The sequence below is a fragment of the Bufo gargarizans genome, chromosome 5, assembly GCF_014858855.1.
Source record: "Bufo gargarizans isolate SCDJY-AF-19 chromosome 5, ASM1485885v1, whole genome shotgun sequence".
Classification (NCBI taxonomy): domain Eukaryota; kingdom Metazoa; phylum Chordata; class Amphibia; order Anura; family Bufonidae; genus Bufo; species Bufo gargarizans.
This window is the reverse complement of record NC_058084.1, coordinates 46959146-46965145: the sequence shown is the minus strand read 5'-3', so window position 1 is coordinate 46965145 and position 6000 is coordinate 46959146. Positions and strand designations below refer to the sequence as shown.

Genomic DNA, 6000 nt, shown 5'->3' with positions numbered 1-6000 from the left:
AACTTTGTATAATTTTCTTTTTAAGTTGTCATTTACAGAGATATTTCTCACACACAGTATGGGTATATGTAAAAATACACCCCAAAACACATTGCCCTACTTCTTCTGAGTACGGCGATACCACATGTGTGACACTTTTTTGCAGCCTAGGTGCACAAAGGAGCCCAAATTCCAATGAGTACCTTTAGGATTTCATAGGGCATTTTTTACGCATTTGGATTCCAAACTACTTCTCACGCTTTAGGGCCCCTAAAATGCCAGGGCAGTATAAATACCCCAGAAGTGACCCCATTTTGGAAAGAAGACACCCCAATGTATTCCGTGAGGGGTATGGTGAGTTCATGTAAGATTTTATTTTTTGTCATAAGTTAGTGGAATATGAGACTTTGTAAGAAAAAACAAAAAAACAAAAACAAAAATCAATTTCCGCTAACTTGTGCCCAAAAAAAATATTCTATGAACTCGCCATGCCCCTCACGGAATACCTTGGGGTGTCTTCTTTCCAAAATGGGGTCACTTGTGGGGTATTTATACTGCCCTGGCATTTTAGGGGCCCTAAAGCGTGAGAAGTAGTTTGGAATTTAAATGCGTAAAAATTCCCCTTTTTTGACATTTTGGGATAACTAAATTTAGGGGGTATGCCTCTGAGACTACCCAGGAAAAAGAGCACACCTGCCTAGTAAAAAGGAGTGCTTGTGAAGTAAAGCTGCGATCGCTAATAAAGATCCAAAAAGCTCAAAAGTGATCTTTATAGCACCGCAGCGATTTTACGGTGTTTTTGCAGTGATCAGAAAAAATTATTCTGTCACTGCGGTGGGGCGGACTGAACGCAAGTGTGTGCACAAGATCAGGCCTGATTGGGCGAACATTTCGTTTTTTGTAGAGCCTAAGGTGACCCTAATGTACTTGATCACTTAGAGATACTATATAGTACTAGTGCTGGGCTGGGCGCTAACTACCTAACAATTAGCTAACTGACTGGCGGTGATAAGGGACCCTTACAGGGGGGTGATCAATGACAGGGGGGTGATCAGGGAGTCTATATGGGGTGATCAGGTGTTAATAAGGGGTTAATAAGTGACAGGGGGGTGTAATGTGTGTGTGGTGATTGGTGCTACTTACAGAGCTGCCTGTGTCCTCTGGTGGTCGATCCAAGCAAAAGGGACCACCAGAGGAGCAGGTAGCAGGTATATCAGACGCTATTTACAAAATAGCGTCTGATATACCTATTTGATTGGTTCTTTTAACAATCTACAGCCTGCCAGCCAATGATCAGCGCTGGCAGGCTGTAGTTAAACTTGAATACTGCGCAATCCTGTGAACATGCGCTCCTGTCAGCGCGCGTTCACAGGAAATCTCAGGTCTCACGAGATGACGCCAATAGGCGTCACTGAGACCTGAGAACGCTGACGTCCGGAAGCCTATCGGCGTTACCGTGATGGCAAGTGGTTAAAACGCTGTGTTTTTGTTTGTGCTCAATTTGTATACTGACATTAAGTGGTATGGTGAACTGCTCTCTAGACATGCATTATTCAGATTTGGGAGGGGGCGAAAGGGGGGGTGGAGGACCTGTCAAGAGGACGAAAGGGGCGTGTTGACGAGAGGGGTTTTGGTAACTGGGGGGCGGCGTCTAAAGGGGGCGTGGCACCTGTCACTTTTTGATGACTTATATGTACGCTTCACTACTATTGCTTGTTTCCATGGTTACGGCCACCCTGCAATCCATCAGTGGTGGCCGTGCTTTCACATTTTAGGAACAAAGCACAGGCATCTCTGGTGGCCAGGATCTCAAGAGTGCACATAGGCTGGCGGTTTTTCCTATAGTTTGCTTATAAAGGCTCATTTGCATATATTGAATCATACTTTTTCTCAGTGATGCGGACACATATGAACATGGGACCAACACAGATGCCTTCAGCTGCCAAGTGCACATGTTACAGGTCAACCAGTGTCATAGATACAAAACTGCTGACAGATGCCCTGTAAGGAGTTAGTGTTTCACAGTAAATTGCTGTTTGTACAATGGCCTCTCTAGTTTTCTGATGATTCCTCCTGTGCTCTTTAGGCTTTGCAGACACCAATCAGTTCAACTATGGCGATGGAAACGACAATCTGGGGAACAGTGTCCAGCTCGTTTCGTCATTCCATTCAATCCCGTGTGATGTAGATAAAGATGTTAGTCACGCCACACAGATTACCTGCTACACCAGGTACGTAGCCTCTTGCCAGCCCCTTGGATGGAGGTGACATCTGGACATTTTTTGTGTTATTTTAGCAGTATTGTCAACCATCAGCAATTTTGATACTGAATAATCATAAAGTACATTCAATGGGGCCATACCTCCAGGCAGAGGATAATGAGCTCCGCGAGGGTGGTGCCAGAATATCTTGTAGATCGTAAGCCCTCACGGGCAGGGACCTCTCTCCTTCTGTACCAGTCCGTAACTCGTCTTGTTTATGCTTAGTGCAATCGTCTGTATTATGTACAGTACAGACCAAAAGTTTGGACACACCTTCTCATTCAAAGAGTTTTCTTTATTTTCGTGACTATGAAAATTGTAGATTCACACTGAAGGCATCAAAACTATGAATTAACACATGCGGAATTGTATACATAACAAAAAAGTGTGAAACAACTGAAAATATGTAATATTCTAGGTTCTTCAAAGTAGCCACCTTTTGCTTTGATTACTGCTTTGCACACTCTTGGCATTCTCTTGATAAACTTCAAGAGGTAGTCACCTGAAATGGTTTTCACTTCACAGGTGTGCCCTGTCAGGTTTAATAAGTGGGATTTCTTGCCTTATAAATGAGGTTGGGACCATCAGTTGCCTTGTGGAGAAGTCAGGTGGATACACAGCTGATAGTCCTACTGAACAGACTGTTAGAATTTGTATTATGGCAAGAAAAAAAAACAGCTAAGTAAAGATAAATGAGTGGCCATCATTACTTTAAGGAATGAAGGTCAGTCAGTCCGAAAAATTGGGAAAACTTTGAAAGTGCAGTTACAAAAACCATCAAGCGCTACAAAGAAACTGGCTCACATGCGGACCGACCCAGGAAAGGAAGACCAAGAGTCGCCTCTGCTGCGGAGGATAAGTTCATCTGAGTCACCAGCTTTAGAAATCGCAGGTTAACAGCAGCTCAGATTAGAAACCAGGTCAATGCCACACAGAGTTCTAGCAGCAGACACATCTCTAGAACAACTGTTAAGAGGAGACTGTGTGAATCAGGCCTTCATGGTAGAATATCTGCTAGGAAACCACTGATAAGGACAGGCAACAAGCAGAAGAGACTTGTTTGGGCTAAAGAACACAAGGAATGGACATTAGACCAGTGGAAATCTGTGCTTTGGTCTGATGAGTCCAAATTTGAGATCTTTGGTTCCAACCACCGTGTCTTTGTGCGACGCAGAAAAGGTGAACGGATGGACTCTACATGCCTGGTTCCCACCGTGAAGCATGGAGGAGGAGGTGTGATGGTGTGGGGGTGCTTTGCTGGTGACACTGTTGGGGATTTATTCAAAATTGAAGGCATACTGAACCAGCATAGCTACCACAGCATCTTGCAGCGGCATGCTATTCCATCCGGTTTGCGTACCCCAAACACACCTCCAGGCTGTGTAAGGGCTATTTGACCATGAAGGAGAGTGATGGGGTGCTGCGCCAGATGACCTGGGGTCCACAGTCACCGGACCTGAACCCAATAGAGATGGTTTGGGGTGAGCTGGACCGCAGAGTGAAGGCAAAAGGACCAACAAGTGCTAAGCATCTCTGGGAACTCCTTCAAGACTGTTGGAAGACCATTTCAGGTGGCTACCTCTTGACGCTCATCAAGAGAATGCCAAGAGTGTGAAAAGCAGTAATCAAAGCAAAAGGTGGCTACTTTGAAAAATCTAGAATATGACATATTTTCAGTTGTTTCACACTTTTTTGTTATGTATATAATTCCACATGTGTTAATTCATAGTTTTGATGCCTTCAGTGTGAATGTACAATTTTCATAGTCATGAAAATAAAGAAAACTCTTTGAATGAGAAGGTGTGTCCAAACTTTTGGTCTGCACAGTATGTGCACCCCTTATCATATGTACAGCACAATGGAATGAATGGCGCTTTATTTATAATAAATAATAATATTCCAACCAGCTGAGCTATTCTGTGTGTGTCTTCAATGGGTATGGAGGAGGAAGTCACTGTCACAGATGTGACAGCAGCTTATCTCCTGGGAAAACAAAAGGATCGGGTATTGAAGTCTATCACGTGTTGATGGAGAGTCGGGAGCTCCCCATACACATTAGATGGTCACCCGGCCCTGCTGAAAATGCCCAGGTTTGACAGTTTTTTTAAATTTTTTATGAATTGCTTTTTTATATGCCCTCAAAACATGAATATATTTGCAGTATTAGGCCTTATTCACACATCAGGATTTAGTCAGTGATTTCCATCAGTGATTTTAAGCCCAAACCAGGTGCGGCTCTAAACACAGAACAGGTGCAGATCTTTCCCTTCTACCTTATGTCTGTGGAGGCTCCAATCCTTGTGCTCTGAGAACAAATGTGGATAGGGAATTTACTTAAAATAACATAAAATACGTACAAATACAAAATTATAATCTTGAATAAGGAGGTCCATATGGAGTAGGAGGTTGAGGAGGCGGTGGATGTGGCGGTGTAGGTGAAAGCGGCGGTGGGGGAGGTAGATAACATTGTTTTTTTTGTTTTGTTTTCTATTTTATTTTATTATTATTATTATTATTTTTTCAAATTTGGGTAGACCTCAAAACATTGGGAAATTAAAAAATAAAACTAAGAGAAAGTGCGTTGGAGTACAACAATGGCTGGTTGAGGCCGGTATACATGTCTATACTGCAAAAGATACGGACAAGTGGGATCCCTGTCTGGTTCATTTTAATAAATGTGAGCTTGTCCATATTGGCTGTGGACAGGCAGCTGCGCTTGTCTGTGATAACCCCCTCCTGCCATGCTAAACAAACGTTCAGACAATACACTGGCTGCAGGGCAGGCCAGCACCTCCAAGGCATAAGGGGCAAGCTCAGGCCATGTGCCCAATTTGGAGACCCCGAAGTTGAAGGGGGCAGACCCATCAGTCAGCACGTGTAAGCATGTGCACACATACTGCTCCACCATGTTGCTTCCTGCTAAGACGTTCTATTTCAGCTGGTGGTGATGGTTCTTGTGGCGTACTGACAAAGCTTTTCCACATTTTGGCCATTCTAACCCTGCCTTCTGAGGTGCTGGCAGTGCCCCAGTTGTGTTGGCGGTGTAGGTGGACATGGCGGTGTAGGTGGAAGCGGTGGTGGAGGAGGAGGAGGTAGCCAACACTGGTATTTTTTTTATTTTTAGTTGTTGTTGTTTAAATTAGGGTACACCCCAAAACATTGTGAAATATAAAAAAAATAAACAATGAGAAAGTGCGCTGGAGTATAACAATGGCTGGGTGAGGCCGGTATACTTGTCTATTCTGCTCAAGGTACGGACAAGTCCTGTGGCATCCATGCCTGGTTCATTTTAATGAACGTGAGCTTGTCCACATTGGCTGTGGACAGGCGGCTGCACTTCTCTGTGTTAACGCCCCCTGCCGTGCTAAACACACGTTCAGACAATACACTGACTGCAAGGCAGGCCAGCACCTCTAAGGCATAAAGGGCAAGCTCAGGCCTTGTGCCCAATTTGGAGACCCCGAAGTTGAAGGGGGCAGACCCATCAGTCAGCACGTGTAAGCATGTGCACACATACTGCTCCACCATGTTGCTTCCTGCTAAGACGTTCTATTTCAGCTGGTGGTGATGGTTCTTGTGGCGTACTGACAAAGCTTTTCCACATTTTGGCCATTCTAACCCTGCCTTCTGAGGTGCTGGCAGTGCCCCAGTTGTGTTGGCGACCTCTTCCTCCTCCTCTGCCTTTGCCTTGTGCTTCCACTGTGCCCCCGTTGTAAGGTGGGAATGCCATCAGCAGCGCGTCTACCAGCGTGCGCTTGTA

The 6000-nt window shown here is 44.6% G+C and overlaps 1 pseudogene; it reads left to right on the top strand.

Moving 5' to 3' along the window:
* Window positions 1-1975: 1975 nt before the first annotated feature.
* LOC122939296 overlaps window positions 1976-6000 on the top strand; it is a 359170-nt pseudogene continuing 355145 nt past the window's right edge.